This window comes from Vicugna pacos, chromosome 25 (assembly GCF_048564905.1).
Source record: "Vicugna pacos chromosome 25, VicPac4, whole genome shotgun sequence".
NCBI lineage: Eukaryota > Metazoa > Chordata > Mammalia > Artiodactyla > Camelidae > Vicugna > Vicugna pacos.
Window position 1 is genome coordinate 33,828,797 of NC_133011.1, and position 16,417 is coordinate 33,845,213.

The window sequence follows — 16,417 nt, forward strand, 5'->3', positions numbered from 1 at the left end:
TAACTTGGGGAAGATGGTTCTCCAGGGCGTTAGTCTGCCATCTTCTCGGTCTGCTGGCTTCCCAAATAAAGCCATTATTCCTTGCCCCAACACCTCATCTCCCAATTTATTGTCCTGTCGTCTGGCAAGCAGAATGAGTCTGGACTTGGTACGGAGCGCTTTTTTTTTTTTTTTAAACTCAAAGCCTGTCCAAGTGCTGGTCTCAGGCTCTGTAAGAGCACTGGTGATTCAACTCAAAGAGTCTCCTTCCCTAAATGAGGCTCCGCTCATCACATGATTACAGAACAGCTGGGGGCGAGCAATCTGCTGACCCAGATGGTGAAGATTCTTTGTATCAAATGCCAAGTAACATCAAAGTTTCTATGCTGGGTCGTGGTGAATCATGACTGAAACACAGAGAAACAGATAGAAACACAGAGAAACAAATGCTACTCAAACAAGGAGGCAGGCCTCATCTCCTGCCAGAATGCTCACTGCCTACGAGGAAGAAGTAAAAACTGAACTGAAAGCCAGGCCTGCGAAGTTTTACATCACAGCAGCAGAGCTGAGAGCGCCTTCACACTCCGGGGCTTGGCCGCTGGTGTTAAGCTTGCTGGAGGGTCCTTTCACTTCTTTGTCCACTCAGGAAACCTACAGTTCTTCTTTGTGGCTCAGTACAAAGTGTACCCTCTGTGAACCTCCCGGCCCCTCCTCCTCTCTCAGGCAAAATGAGTGGCTCCTTTAACTGGAGCATTTCACACTCACCCCTAAGGTAGCATGTCGAATCACTGCTTCATTCTGTACCTTCATGGAGGCTCCAGGAATAATCACACCTGCTCATCTCCAAATTCTCTGTCCCTAAAAGGGTACTTAACATGTGGTGAGTTATAAAGCAACATTTGCTGAATGGAAAAAAATGGGGGGGGGGGGCAAAGGGGAATTCAGATCGGAAGTTATGAACTCTGGTGATGAGTTTAGGGCCAGAATTTGCCATCTGTCACATACCGGGGGCTTACTCCTATTAACCTGCTAAAATACTCCTCTCAACGAACCACGTGGTAGGTTTAACACTGTCACTATGAAGACGAAGGAGCTGAGGCTTAGAGGGTATAAATAACGTGCCCAAGGTGGAACTAGATTCAAATCCAGGTCTGTCTTGACCCCCAAACCTAGGCTCTTTTCGCTAATCTGATTTGATCCCAGCGACACAAAAAATAAGATTTCCCTCTGGTTAACATCTCTGTCATTAGATGCTGCAAGCATTTTCTCCAGAAAGGTCATGTAATGTAATGATTTCTAATATACATTAACTGGGAAAATCAAAGTAAGGAGGCATATACAGTGTGTCATGGTTTATGTAAAAAGGTGAAAACATACGTTTGTATATACAGAGAATAACCGTGGCATGATGTCCGAAAAACTAGTAATATTTTCTCTGAGTTAAGAAACTGGGTGATTAGGAGAAGGGATGGGAGAGAGACTTCTTACATGCCCTTTGAACCCTTTGATTTTTTTACTTATGCATTAGTGATTCATAAAATAAAACACAAATATAAAAAAATTTTTTATATGTCATGCAAAAGACCAACTTGTTGAAATTTTAAGAGCAAGAAAGAGAAGGGACGGGTATAGCTCAGTGGTAGAGCACACGCTTAGCACACACAAAGTCCTGGGTTGAATCCCCAGTCCCTCCAGTAAATAAATAAACAAACAAACAAACAAACAAACAAACCTAATTACCTCCCTCCAAAAAGAACAAACAGAAAAAATTCTTTTTAATAAGAGCAAGAAAGAGAAATCATGCTCCACTCTTTGCTCTCCTGTATATAAATAACTAAGTTGAGTCTTTGGATTTCTCCACTTCCCAATGGAGCATAAGCTAAACATACTCTCTCACCCTGTCAGGTTCCCTATAAGATGCTGCACTATTCAGGCTCCTGCTAGATTAGACAAAGGAGTGAAAAAGAAAAAAAAAAAAACAGAGAAAGCTATGGGGCCAGCAGTGTTCTCTAAGGAGAACTCTTCATATCGGAGAGCTTCAGAGTTATCCCCTCAGTGAGGAATGTCCTCCAGAGTTCAGACCAGAAAAGTACCAAGCTTCTCTTTCTGAAACGGACATTCCAGAATCCATCGTGTTAGCCATTCTGATTACAGCTTCTCTCTTAGGCATATCATGAAAAACTGGTAGAGCACAATTATTGCTTTTATATTTCATGCTCTCTGGCCAAGTAGATTTTTGTGGAAGGCTGAGTGGAATCTCATTTCTATAGATCAGCTCTTGGAATTAGTCAATCTATAAAGTGTAATATATTTATATTATTGAAAGATCCAAAATGCATAAAATTACTGTTGTGCAAACATATGCACACACAATGTGTACATACACACATACACAATCTGGGTCACAAATCCTAATAATTACAAGACAGGCCAGCCATAAAAACTAAGTGAAACCGGCCCTGTAAGAACAATGATGAACTGGAGAATAAACGACCTTCTGGAGACACCAGCAATGTGTAGTCATGTGGGATCAGAAGCCAACATGGCAACAGTGTGACCCACAGTCAGTAACTTTGGTCCAGCACTTTGCCTCATTGTCCTAAGTACTACCTCGTTCTCTCATGTTCGCAGACTCACTGGATGGCTTGTGTGCAGTTTTACCAACTAGATGCCACCTCAGATTTTGTTGAGTTTCACAGAACCCCATACAAGACTGATGTGACATCCCAAAGGATGGCTGATTTCTCTCCCAGATGGGCCCCTACACTGTTGCAGACTGAGTAACAAAAACAGAAGTTACAAAGAACACAGCGAGTGGCAACACACTAGCTAGGTGTATAAACATTAATCTCCTTATTTCAAAAATTAAAAATCTGTATATCAAAGAATCATGTTGTACACCTTAAATACATGCAGCTTTTACTTGTTAATTATACCTCAATAAAGATAGGAAACAATCTGCTTCTGTATTTTATAGACTGAATATTGGCCAAAACTCCATTGGAGGGCTCACAAAGTTTGGGTTAATAAAGTTTGGAACCTTGGAAACACCAAAATTCCAACGTGGTGCATCTCAGCCATCATGTAGCACATGGTTACCTCTCTTTTTAGACTCATCATGGATCTATGGTCTTTCCTACAGACTGAAAATTTCCAACCATTGTCATTATTGTCATTTTTGTTGCTTCAGTTGGCTGGATTATCAACATTGGCTGAATTAGCAACATTCTCTTCACCTTTCGTAGTTCCTGTAGAATTAGTAGTTTGCAAAGACGTCTCACCCTTTGTCAGTCTCCTAGCTTCTCCTTTTACTCCTTTATTTTCCCCCATCTTCCAAGCCTCCTCAATATGGGAATGGCAGCCCAGAGCACCACTATCAGGACTGGGACATCTGCCAAGGATTCTGACCTTCTACTAACAAATCACCTCCCTAGTAAGGATGCCCATCACTCTTCCAGGCAAGGGAGCCTTTTCTGGCTTCCTTCTTTCTAGATGCCTTTGTAGACGTGTCACGGCTCTGATTTTGACTGGATTCATCATTGCCCCTTCATTTCAGTTCACCAGAATGGACTAAATACAAACATCCTTGCTCTGCCACACCTTTCTAAGGCTTCCACTAAAACCATGCCCCAACTTTGTTATGGGAGCCCCTTGTCTTAGATACTTACAACACAGTAGCAGCCACTGTCAAGCCCTCCCTAGTCCTCCGCCACTCACTATTCTAAGTACCTGTGACTCTTTGCTTGAGGGCTTTCTGTGACCACAAAGGGTGCCCTCAGCCAGCATCCACAGCAATTCAGAAGTGCTGGGGAGTTGAAGTCCGTGGGAGCTCAGGTGATGGTCAATCGAAGTGGAGGTTTAAATGCCCCAGCTTCCCCACTTCTTGACTAGGACATGCCCTACACCACCTCCCAGAGGTCCCCAGTGGGACTGAGCCCCCACTGTGCACAGCAGTAACCTGCTCATTCCTGCAGCCCGTACTGGCTTTCTTCCCTTCCAGCTCTCACTTCTCCCTCCCTTACAGGAACTGGGATTGACTCCTAAATAAATTACTTATAATCAAAATCTTGCCTTAGAGTCTGCACTAAAGGCAACCCCACAGAGACCAACAACTTTCCCATCCCCTGGGGATTACACATTCTGCCCAGCAATTGGAGTTCATATCCAGGGTTTCTCCAGGGACATGAAAAGGGTATACCTGTTTGAAGATCTGACCTTGTAATAAATTGAATACTACTGGCCTGGAAGAAGCAACCCTTTGAGAAATTCAATCTTCTATGAACAAACAGTTTTCTGGCTCTGTCATATTCACCCAGTTGCCTCTGTGTGGGGCAGTTGATCTCTATTACTGGGGCCCCTGCAGTAAGCATCTTCTGTCCCTGCTCACTGGACCAGGTGTCTGGCACTCTGTTCTGCTCACCACTCTGTGCTCTAGTTGATGATGAGGTCACAGAGGGCACTCCAAGGAGCAGGCAACCACAATGGCTCCAAAATCTGACTAATTGTCACAGGGCACCAGACGAGTGTGAATATGATCTTATTTGGAAGTACAGTCTTTGCAGTTGTAATCAAGTTAAAATGAGGCCATACGAGATCATGGTGGTGTCCTTATAAGAGGAGAGAGAGAGATTTGGAGATACACAGGGAAGGCCATATGATGACAGAGAAGAGATTGGAGAGATGCAACTATAAGCCAAGAAACACCAAGAATTGCCAGGAGCCCCTAGAGGCAAGAAGAGAAAAGGAAGAATTTTTCCCCCCATTCTTCAGAGGGAACATTGCTCTGCCAACACCTTGATTTGGGACTTCTGGCCTCCAGAACGGTGAGAGAAGAAATCTCCATTGTTTTAAGCCCCCCTAGTTTGTCATTACTGCAGCCCTAGGAAACGACCACACTATGACATCCCAGACATAGTGTATGTGTCACCTTACTTAACCCTTACAAACATCCATGAAGAAATACCACCCCCATTTTACAGATGATAAAATGGAGGCTCAAAGAAGTTACATGACTTTCCCACAGCCACATGGCTAGTAGTGATGAAACAGGGGTTCAGATTCAAGTCTGCTGATTCCAAGGGCTATGTCCCTAATTCCAAGTGTCACGCCCCTGAGTCCAAGTCCCAGACCCTACTTCTTCCTCAATAAAGTGTTATCCAGTGTTTCCTCTCCCCACCCCCAGCCCTTGAAAAATCAGAATTTCAGTTAAAGCCTTGCTGCTTCTGCTCATCCTTCAAAGTGCAGTATGCAGTTTTCACAAGTTCTCTCATTGTGTTCAATTTTTTTTTTGAAAGGAAGCATTATCTATCTAACTTTACCTCTTCAGTGATCACCCTCATAGCTAGTCATCCATCTGAATTCACCACATCTCTGCCTTCTTAGGTGGCATCTTCCTAGGTCAGCACCCCCAAACCTTCTTTTCTTCCTCTGCATCTGACTAGCAGCCTTCCCACCTGTCCTCAGCAGCTGACACAGCCCCCTCTGCCTTCTGAGCCCCCTCCCAGTCGTTATTATGAGACTGATCATTTGGAGGCACTCACTATATAACCAGCAAATTCCTAGGCTCCTTACAAAACCATCTCACGTGCCCTTTCCCACAACCCACTGTAGTGGAATGGATTTATTGTCAGAGCCTTTGATGGGCTATTTCCTCTTTCTGGAAGGCTCTGGTGGCAGGCTGAGTAACAACTCCCCAAAATATCCAGGTCCTAATCCCTAGAACCTTGGGCGTGACATTATATGGCAAAAGAAAGTCTGTAAATAAAGGTACATGTTTTTCAATGGGGAGATTGGCCTGGATTATCCAGGTGGGCCCTAAATGTATTCTTAAGATGGAGGCGGAGGGAGATGTGATACACAGAGGGGAAGGCAATGTGACAGAAGCAGTGAGAGACTGGAAGATACTCTACTCCTGGTCTTGAAGATGGAAGAAGCGCCAAGAAATGCAACCCCAAAGCTGAAAAGGCAAGGAAACAGATTGTCCCCAGAGTTTCTGAAGAAAGCGTGGTCCTGCCAGCACCTTAGCTTGAACCCAGCGAAACCAACTTTGGACTTCCAGCGTCCAGAACTGGAAGAGAATAAATGTGTGCTATTTTAAGCCACTGAGTTGTGCTCATTTGCTACAGCAGCTACAGGAAACTAATATAGCACCCATTCCTTGAGTTTCACACAGCTGATCCTCGCTCAGATCTCAGTTCAAATGGTACCTTCTAGACAAGTCGCCACTAACCAACAATCTCAGGACATGCCTTTTCTCCCTGGACACCTGTTATCATCCACGCTATTTAGTTTCTTACCGGAAATGATCCTGTTTGTGTATTTATTTTGCTTGCTTTTGTCTCTCTTCTCTCACTAGATTTGAGTTCCCTGAGGGCAAACCTCGTCTGTCCTCTTCACCACCAAATCCCCAGAGCCTAGAAGAATGCTCTACACATCACAGGGGCTCCGGACAGGTGTGTTAAGTGAATGAATGTGCATTTTGAATACATTAGGGGTCAAAGCTTCCCAAGGTCGCCCAGCCAGGAAATGGCATTGCTGCTGCCACCCAGACTCCAGGGCTTTGACGCCAAGCTCTCCACAGCTGTGCCATCTCCCCATCTCTGCCGTAGGTCTCACGGCAAATTCAAGCCCTCCTGGGGGAAGTGAGTACTGCAGCTGATGAGAACATGAACTCTGGAGCCAGAGGAGATGGGCTGTGAACTAGCTGTTTGATCTGGGGCAAATACTGCATCTCCCTGTGCCATTAGTGGAAGGGGCAGAATGACAGGACCTAATTTACAGGGTGGTTGGGAGAATCAACTAATTAACCATGTGCAAAGCACCCACGTCAGCCCTAGTACATCACTCTGTAAGTGAGGGTTAGCTCTCCTACTAGTGCCTGCCATTCACAAAGACGAAGGCATAGACCTCCTGCTTATACTAAGCCCAGGGTAGATATTTGAATTAACTGACTTCTAAAGTCTGAACGCCAGCACTAAGCCCAGAAGAAAAAGGAAGAAACTCAATAATTTGAACTCTAACACTGGATAATGATGAACTGCAATGCAGGGAAGCACTTCTTCAGATGGCCGCAGATGGGCTGTCACAGCTTTGTTTTCAGGCCGTTAACAGCGGGGATCTCAGCAAAGACTATCACGGCCCTGGAAGGCCCACTCAAGCAAGCGTAATGATTTCCAACCACGCCGCTATGAACCCACCAGTATGAAGCCATCGGATTCACTGCCAGTGAAATGATGATGACATGTGTAATGCTCTCCTCCAGCCCAAAGAGCTGTGGATGAAGGCATCCCTGAGGACAGTGTCAACCAGTGACCGTGGGGCCCCAACTGCAGAGGAAGGTGAGAGGTGAAGGGCTCTCATTGTCTTGGCAGAGAAGTCAGTGCCTCTCTACAAGTGGCTAAGAGCATGATTATGGAGCGAGACTAGTGTCCCACCAAACCCTGCTCCCCTGTGTTCCTAGTTACACAATGTTAGGGCTTTAGGAATCTTTAACAGGCATACTCTCCCTGAGAGAGAGAGACAGATGAGTCAGACAGATTGAGATTTTAAAAATGTCTTTGTTGCTGCTAAAACCATTGGAGGACCATGGCTTAAGAGTGGCAATACACTTGCTAATTTGCACATCCTTCCCCCAAAACACTTGGAGATGGAGCCTTGTCCCTCTAGGCTGACTGTATGGCAAAGAGATGAGATTAGACTGTAAAATGTGAGTCAGAATCAGAATCAGTCAAAATGCTAGAGATGCCATTGGCCTGGACAATGCTGAGGGGCAGAGAGAAGCAGGCCGAGTTGAGGGCCACAGAGGAAGTAAATCAACAGGACTCGGGGTTGGTGATGTATGGTGGGGCTGAGAGGTGTCCCACCCCTGTCAAACTCACAACTTACATTTATACTTCTTCTGTCAAAGGACAGGAATTCTCAACCCTGCTTTGGGACACAGAGAGTTTATTTATTCACTCCTCTTCCTACTCCTCTCCTTTGCTAAGAACAGGACTAGAACTTTGGAGATATTTTCTAATGAGAGAATCTTTTTTTTTTTTCCCTGTGGATATTTTCCTAGTGGGTACCCAGCTAGACTACATTTCCCAGCCTCCCTTGGAGTGAGGAGTGATCATGTGACTGAGCTCTGACCAATCAGATATGGGCTGGGAGGGCCATGCGTCATTTCCAGGCCCTTTTGTAAAAATCTCTCACACATACCTTCTGCTCGTGGGAAGTCAATGCCCACGGTGATCTTGGAAGCCAAATGGGGGAGACAATGGAGGCTCCATCAGTTTGGGTCCCTCAATAACTGTGGGCATTTGAGCTCTTCCCCCCTCTCTTTGCTGCCAAATGAACAAATGCTGAACAAGTAACAAACTTCTGTTGTATTACTCCACTGAGATTTGGTGGTTTATCTAGCATAGCAGCTAGTGTTACCTTAACTAATGTAATTTCCAAACTGGCTCATCCTCCACATATCATTTTATCCAGGGAAATGCCTCACCTCTTTACACATTGTTAGCTTTACTCTCTGGCACCAATAGCTCATGACCCCTGTCAGTATTCATGAGAGAGTAGCCGCCACACATGGTATATAGGATGCCAAGGGATCTTCAGAGCTCCAACCTTCCCCCAGAGCATCGGTTACAAATACACGTTGCAGGAGATACTCTTTATGCCACTGAACCTTATGAGATGCCTGCCATGTGCCCGGCCCAGTGCTTGGGAGCTCCTGGCCTGAAAGATCTTGGACTCTGGGAGGACCGGGACTACAAATAATCCTAACTCAGAAGATCAGTGTTTTTCAGGGTATATTCTTCATCAGTTTTTCCCTGTGACATCACTGCGTAACAAGCAATCCTCAGATCCCAGGGGCTCATCACAACAAACATTTCTTCCACCATCACAGGTCTACAGATTGGCTGTGCTTGGCTGGTCTGGGCTGGCTTTAGCTGAGCCAAGTTCAACTCCAGTTTGCAGGCTGGGGTCAGGTCTGTTCCACATTTCTTCTGTCTGGGACTCAGGTGGAACAGGCAGCGGCTGCTCAGGCTGGTAGAAACCTACCATGACTCTTAAAATCCTCTGCTCAGGTGAGCACACTATAACCTCTGTCCACATTCTTTTGGCCCAAGCAAATCACATGGTCAAGTCCAACTTCAAAGAGTAAGGAAGTAGACCCCTCCCATGGGAGTTGATGGGAGACTGTTAACTATTTCCTGAATAATAATCTACCAAACAGAGAGCAGCTATAATTAGCAACCACAGCATAGAAAAGGGAGCACCAAAGTCAGCGGTCACACTGGGAGGTCAAAATGGCCAAGCAAAGGAAGGGTGCTGGATGTGACACTTGGGAGGTAATAGGAATTAGGCCAAGGGGAAGAGCAGAGGAAATTCATTTTAGACAGAAGAAACAGCTTGTAGAATATTGACAACACTATTTGTGAGAGTAAACAACTGGAATCTCTCCAGATGTCCATCAATAAAAGATTTGCTTACAAAAAAAATGGAATAATTAAGCTGTTGAAAACTATGCATGAGTTAAAAAGAATTAAATTGGCTGACATAAAATGACAAAGATTTTTCTAGACACTTAGGTGAAAAGGGCAAATTTTAGAAAGTACATATTAATATAATATAATATCATTTAATAAATACCCATACTGACAATAAAAATGTTATATTTTTAACAATCTGTATAATATAATAATATGTAGACAATTAACCTAGATTAGGTAGCTTATAGTTAATTATATTATATAGTATAACATGTTATATTTTTAATAATCTATATATTACATATGTGTATGTTATATATGTAGACAGAGACAGAAGTAAGAGTGAAAGTGAGAAAGAGAGAGGGAGAGACTTCTTCATATAAAATCATACCCTCCCCAAGAAACAACCAAGAAGAACACATAAAATGTTAGTTATAGACAAAGTCTGCAGAGCTGGCCAGGGGTGACTCCAGCTGGCTCTGCAAAGTTACACTTTCTTACAAAAAGTGCTTGTATGCATTCATTTTACTGAACAGGCTGGGGTGACAGGTTGCAAGAAACAATGACTAGATCTTCTCCACTTTCTGTTAAACACAGTCTGGAATTCCCCTCTGCCTCTGTAGGAGCTGGGGCAGGTTCGGGAGCAGAGCAGTCACCATGGTCACTGTCAGACAATCGAAAGTCCTTCATTCACTTTGCCATAACAGCCCTGTTTTTACAACTTAAACCCACCCAGTGCCACCATCGAAATTCATCTAATCCTACATCACACTCTCCCCAAACCAATTCAAGCCTGTGGGAGAAGAAGGTCTTAGTGGGATATTTTTTGGTCCCTTGCTCCCCACTCTCCACCTCCCTAGTAGCTCCTTCTGACTCAGGATGAGACACCAGGACAGAGGTGATGGGGGTCAAAGGGCACGGCCTAGTATGGAGGATATGGATGGAATCTGTTCTCCCTGGACTAGAAGGTGTACGTATCCAGGAGGCTATTCCTCTCATGGGTGCTTCTGTAGGGGTTCTGGAGATGCCCCTCCATGATGATGACCTTGGACAGCAACTCCTAGGAACAAACAAAGCCTCTCCTCTCCCATGATACCTCCAAACTGGGCTCTGATGCCCCAGGCCACCCAGTCTCTGCTGAGCTCCTCCTGGCTGCCCTCTGGGTCAGGTCTCATGTAACACCCTTGCCTACAGGAACACTCATGCATCCCGGCCCCATTTCAATATAAAGGACAGTTCCCAGCCACTGTGGCAACCTCTCTTTCCCTGCTTCCCACCTGTCGCATCCTTACTCCTTTAGTCTTCCCAGATGGGATTTGCACACAAGGTCTAATGATTCTTGACTTATGGTGTCATGGGAGATGCTGGGCCAGTTCTAAATTGTCCCTGTGGGAACCCTCACACTCTGCCTGACGTAAGGAGCAAGTTCAGAGGTAGAGAGGATTTAAGGTAGCAGGTGCACAGCCCTCCCTCTACAAAAAACAGTGTCTCTCAATCTTTCCATTTTAGAAGTTGGAGTGGATGGCTTCCAATGGCGACAGAGCAGATTTCAGTCTCGTAGCATGCCCTGCATGAGTGACCTGACACTCTACTCCCAGTTACGGGTGTTCTTGGCACCAACTGTGTTAGTCTTTGATTTCTCAGCCAAAACTGACACAAAAGGGCTCCCTTTTAATGCCCTGTCCCACTTGTATAATTAAATAATTAAGACTAAACAATTTAGGAAAGAAAACTTTTGGCTTCCCAGGAAAAATGGAGACAAAAGAGTCTCTTTTTAATACTTTGTTATATCAGCAAAATTAAATAATCAAAGACTAAATAACTTAGAAGAGAAAGAGCCTACAAGAGAAAGACCAGGGGTATAAACGATCCCCTTTCTCCTGCCCGGGCCTACAGGCACGCACACGCGCACACACACACACACACACAAGGCCAGGAGATATGAAAGTTTTTGACAAGTTCTGGAAACTTATGAGATGTTCAAATTTATGAAAAATGAAGTAAGAATCAATCAGAGTCCAGAGAAGACAGGCACATAACACATATTCCAAGTCCAAACATGGCTTCTAGGTGTCCTTTTATATATATATATGTAATGCATATAAGAAATTACTATTTGGCCTTTTGACAGGAACCAAAAGTCTGGTGAACTGGGAGTTAGATTTGGGTCAAGTTTTGCTTTACACACAAAATGCATTTCTGTTGAGGCTGCATAACCATGGTAAGCAGCCACCAAAGCTGCACTGGGCTAAAATGTCAACAAGTGCAGCATGCCACTCCGCACGAGACTGAATGAGAACCAAAATGCGAACGTGAAGCCCAGTCACATGGGGCCATGCAGCGAGCACACCTCCCTTGACTCCGATTTTCAATCCCAACGCCACTCACCCACACGGCTGAAGCCTTGTTTCCAAGAGAGCGATTCTTCATTTATTCAGCACTGGTGTTCCACCAGCAGAGTCGCTTTGCCCTGGCTCCCCACCAGGGCTCTGATTCCTTCCTTCCACGCACTCTGGCTCCCAGCTGGGACTATAACCCGACCCTCTGGCACCAGTTGTGTGATTTTTCTCCTGACACCAAAGACATGTTGTTTTTCCACACCAACAACCAGCTCTCTGGTTCTCTGCCATTCAGTTCTATCCTGACACTAACTACACCGAGTTAGCACAGACCCCACAGATTAAGGGCTCAGTCCCACAAGACTGCCCCCACTTCAGACACCAGTAGCAAATGGAGCCCCAGGCTCCTGACCCTTCTTCCTGGCTGATTACAAACTCAGGGTTCCCACAATGCTTCCTCAGGTTTGCTAGTTCCCTAGGACTTCCAGAACTCAGGAAAGTGCTCACTTATGTTCACCAGTTCACTGTAAAGGATACAACTCAGCCAAATGGAAGGGACGCATTGAACAAGATATGGTGCGGGGAGGGGGGGACACAGAGTTTCCATACCACCCCCAACTCAGCGCATCAATATATTCACCAGCCCAGAAGCTTCCAGGACTCTATAATTTAAGGATTTTTACTGAGGTTCCATTATGTAGAAAGATTGATTAAATCATTGGCTATTGATGACTGAATTCAATTCATAGCTCCTCTCCTTCCAAAAGGGTGTGTGTGTGTGTGTGTGTGTGTGTGTGTGTGTGTGTGTGTCTTGTGGGGGGTTGTTGAAATTTCTAACCTTCTTAACACAGGGTTGGTTTTCGTAGCCATCAGCCTCCACCTTAAAGCTACCTAAGGACCTTTCAAGATTCACCTCATTAGCATAAACTCAGATATCATCAAAAGGGTTCAGTATAAACAGCAAAAGACTTTCCAATCGTTCAGGAGATTCTAAGGGTTTTAGGAACTCAATGTCAGGAACCTGGGACAAAAATCAAATACACATTTATTTTTGTATTATACCACCCAGGCCCCAGCAGCCAGCCTCCTCCCCTGTGAGACCCCACCCTGCTCTCCAAACCTTGGATCTCACTGAAGGATTCTCACTTCTCTGAACAGGCCATCCTCTCTCACCTGCGGGCCTTTGTCTACCGTGACCATCTCGCCTTGCTTTGCCCATCAGACCCAAACCTCTTGGTTTAGACGCCAGCTCAGGTGAAGCTTGAGGCCACCACCTTCCATCGTGTTGGAACCCTTGGGAATGACGTGGCTGAGCACAGCTGGTTCCCTATTCAAGCTTCCTCCCCCTCACACGGACACGTGATCTTACAATCTTAGCAGGGCTGGCAAGTGCAACCATCCCAGTTAGAACAAGGAAAGGCTTGACCCTCAACATCCACGTTATCAAGATTTGTTCAGTAACCAATTAGGCAAAACAAGGACCCTGTTGAAGTGTGGATTCTGGGTATCCAAAAAAGAGTTTTCAAGGGTGACCTCATTCTATGTATTCTTTGCTTTTTAAGAATTTCGTGCAGTGATAAAATTAATCCATTCATAACATATAGTTAACAAGGATAACTGAAATAAATATCACCTTCTGTGTTCTCCCCAGGAGAACAGTGGTTATCACTACTGACCATTTCACACTTTTGTTTCCATCACGCCAGTGCACATGAGTCATTCCACCCCCTCCCCTTTTTAAAAAACTTTTTATGTATTGCACTTTTATTTATTTTTTAGGGGGGAGGTAATTAGGTTTACTTATTTCTTTCTTTTAGGGGAGGTACTGGGGACTGAACCCAGGACCCTGTGTATGCTAAGTATTCACTCTACCACTTGAACTATAACCCTTCCCTGACCCCTCCTCCCATTTTGGACTGGTTCTTTAACTTAGCTCTTGATAATTAGGGTCCTTTCTCTAATCACCCAAGAAGCTTCCACTTAATGCCACTTATATATGGTAGTTGCCATAAGAAAATATAATTTCATGGGCCATTAGTGGGCTTAACAGTCTTATTTAAAAAATAAAAATTCTCACAGTTCATATTTTTTAAGTGGTTGAAGCAAAAGCAATATGCTATGACCCTTCATTTCATTTCAGCTAATATTTATTTAATATCTTCCTGGGCTTGAGGCTCTGTGTCCATTGAATCTTTAACTTACCCAGCAACGCTACTGGGGAGTCATTAATACCCCTTGAAAATGAGGAAATAGGTTCAGCAAGGTTAAGTTCCTTCGCAAATGTCATGGTGTTGGGAAAATGATTCAGCCCCAGGTGGGTCTGACACCAGGTCTGTGCTCTTCCCACTGTAACAGGAAGCCTCAGAGAAACCAACAAATAAACTTAGCAGCTGTGGTTAAGAACCCAGAGTCTGGAGCCAGGCTGTTGGGTTCAGAGGCTCCCTCCACCACATGCAAGCTGTGACACCTTGCCCACATTCCTTTAGACTGTCAGTGCCTCAGTTACCCCAGCTGTAAAATGGGAATAATAACACTAGTGACCCCATTAGACCTGTGAGAGTTAAACCACACACAAAGCCCCTGGTAGGCACATAGGCACACCCGCACTCAGGACACATGCCTGTTAGCTCCATCCAGCCTCCTTGTGCTGAACCTTCAGCAACAGAACAAACCAGCTGTGTATGTTTGCATGAGTTGTGCCTGCTCCACCTTCAGGTGTATGAGGACATCAGCATGCCCTCCGGGACTTTCATGTGTATTATGACAATGGATGTGATCCTCTGGTTCTCCTGTCTGAGAATTTCATCTTATATTTTGATATCTTGTATATTTCTCCTGTAGCCCATTTAAGATTGCTTACAGATGAAGATATTCAGTTCTTTATTTTCACACACAACTTTAGACTTCACACATGTTCTCCTCCCTCATCCCTCCCACACCCAAAGGTCTGCAACATTCTTCCAATGCCCTTCTCCAGACTAGCAGCCACCACTTGCTGGAAGCCTTCCCTGATCACATCCTCCACCCCTCCCACACCACCATCCCCAGCCCCACTGCCGTGCTCCTGCTGTCCTTGGTCATGACCTCTAAAGCTACTTTAAAGTTACCCACTGCCTTGGTACTATTTGTAATTGTATCTCTCCTTCCATTAGACAGTGAACTAATTGCATTCTAAATGCCAATGATTCCCATAATCCTGTCTCCCCCGGAAACGTATCCTCTTTACTCTGGACGTGGGCTTGTATCAACCTACTCGATTTCACCACAAGGACATTGCAGAGCTACTGGAACCTGGTTTTCCCTGGTGGTCCCTGGCTCTATAAATTATGCTTCTTTGAGCATCCCCAGAGGCAGATCCCAAGACAGGGGTGCAAGTACAAGTAGTTTGATGATTCAAGTACAAGTAGTAGGATGAATCAGGGAACACCAGTAGGAGAGGGGAGAAATGTCACAGGAAGGAAAGTCAGCTACTAGAAGGTAGATTATTAATTCAGCCCTGACAGTGAATGACTCAAGTTAAATCCACAGAAATTAGGAACACATACCCCAGAATTATCCCACCTGCAGGTCAAAGGATTGCAAGTATTTATACATCAAATCTAAAAGAGCATTGGTTGAGCGCTGCTTCTAGGGGCATGAATTCCCAGGACATCCAGGCTGCTGCACACAGGCCACCTGGCCTCCCAATGTTCCAGAACTCTTAAGGTGCAGAGATGAAATACTGCCTGGGAAATTGGATGGAGCATACTGAAATGGTCAGGTCCACGGGATGTGAGTGGGGTACCATTCATCCAGAACATCTAGGACACATTCTCCACACGTCGTTCTCCCTTGGTCCCTCTATCCAGCATAGCATCAAGCTCTGTCACTTTTATCTCCTGAACATCTGCTGTAGCCCTTTCTTCCACCCCACTATCATCATGTGCATGGACTCCTGCCATCACCATTAACCCCCTGCCCCATAGGAGGTTAACCGTGGGACTTGATGTTTCCTCAATGAGAGAAATGGAATTTGCAACCCTCGACAATAGACTCAGCTATGTGACTTGTATCAACCACTCCAATGTGATCAGAACTGTCACTGCTGAGTAGAAGCTTGAAGAACCCTCCTGGGATCAGCCATAGCTCTTTTCCCTCTGCCATGAGAACTATACATCCCACATAATAAATGTCGGCCATCACATTGGATCCCAGAATGAAGAGGACACTCAGAAAAGAACCAAAGTTACCCACAGCCAGTATGTAGTGTGACTAAGAAATAAGGCTTTGCTGATGGAAGCCACCAAGACATGGGGAGGGGGGTAAATGTTCCCTCAGTGTCCCTAGTGAAAACCGACTACTGTATCTCTGAATGGTCTCACCCTATCCACTCTCCCACTGGGTCATGTTTTTAAAATACAGACCTGATTCTGCTATTCCCTTGCATAAAGTGATTTCTCATTGCTCTTAGAAGAAACATCAAAGGCTTGATCATGGCTCCAAGGCTCTGGTCCCAGCCTCCCTCTCCAGAATCATCTGGTCCCACTGTTTGTCTTCTCTGCATTCTAATCACTGCGCCCTTTTCCATACCTAGAAGGCGTCACATTCCCTTCCTCCCAGAGCCTTTCCACATGTCATTTTTTT

The 16,417-nt window shown here is 45.0% G+C and overlaps 2 long non-coding RNA genes across 9 annotated transcripts in view; one reads left to right on the forward strand and one right to left on the reverse strand.

Moving 5' to 3' along the window:
- LOC140689317 (uncharacterized) overlaps nucleotides 1-4,373 on the reverse strand; it is an 86,279-nt gene extending 81,906 nt beyond the window's left edge. For 6 of the 8 annotated variants that reach the window (XR_012064235.1, XR_012064234.1, XR_012064232.1 and 3 more), the window contains exon 1: nucleotides 4,195-4,362. This is a non-coding gene — a long non-coding RNA (uncharacterized lncRNA). Of the gene's footprint in view, nucleotides 1-4,194 lie in introns of all 8 variants that reach the window. The other 2 variants (XR_012064233.1, XR_012064231.1) reach the window with 2 other exon arrangements.
- Nucleotides 4,374-4,462: 89 nt separating this feature from the next.
- On the forward strand, nucleotides 4,463-6,080 carry LOC140689164 (uncharacterized). Its single transcript, XR_012064041.1, has 2 exons — nucleotides 4,463-4,802; nucleotides 5,811-6,080. It is a non-coding gene; the product is annotated as an uncharacterized lncRNA (long non-coding RNA).
- Nucleotides 6,081-16,417: the final 10,337 nt, after the last annotated feature.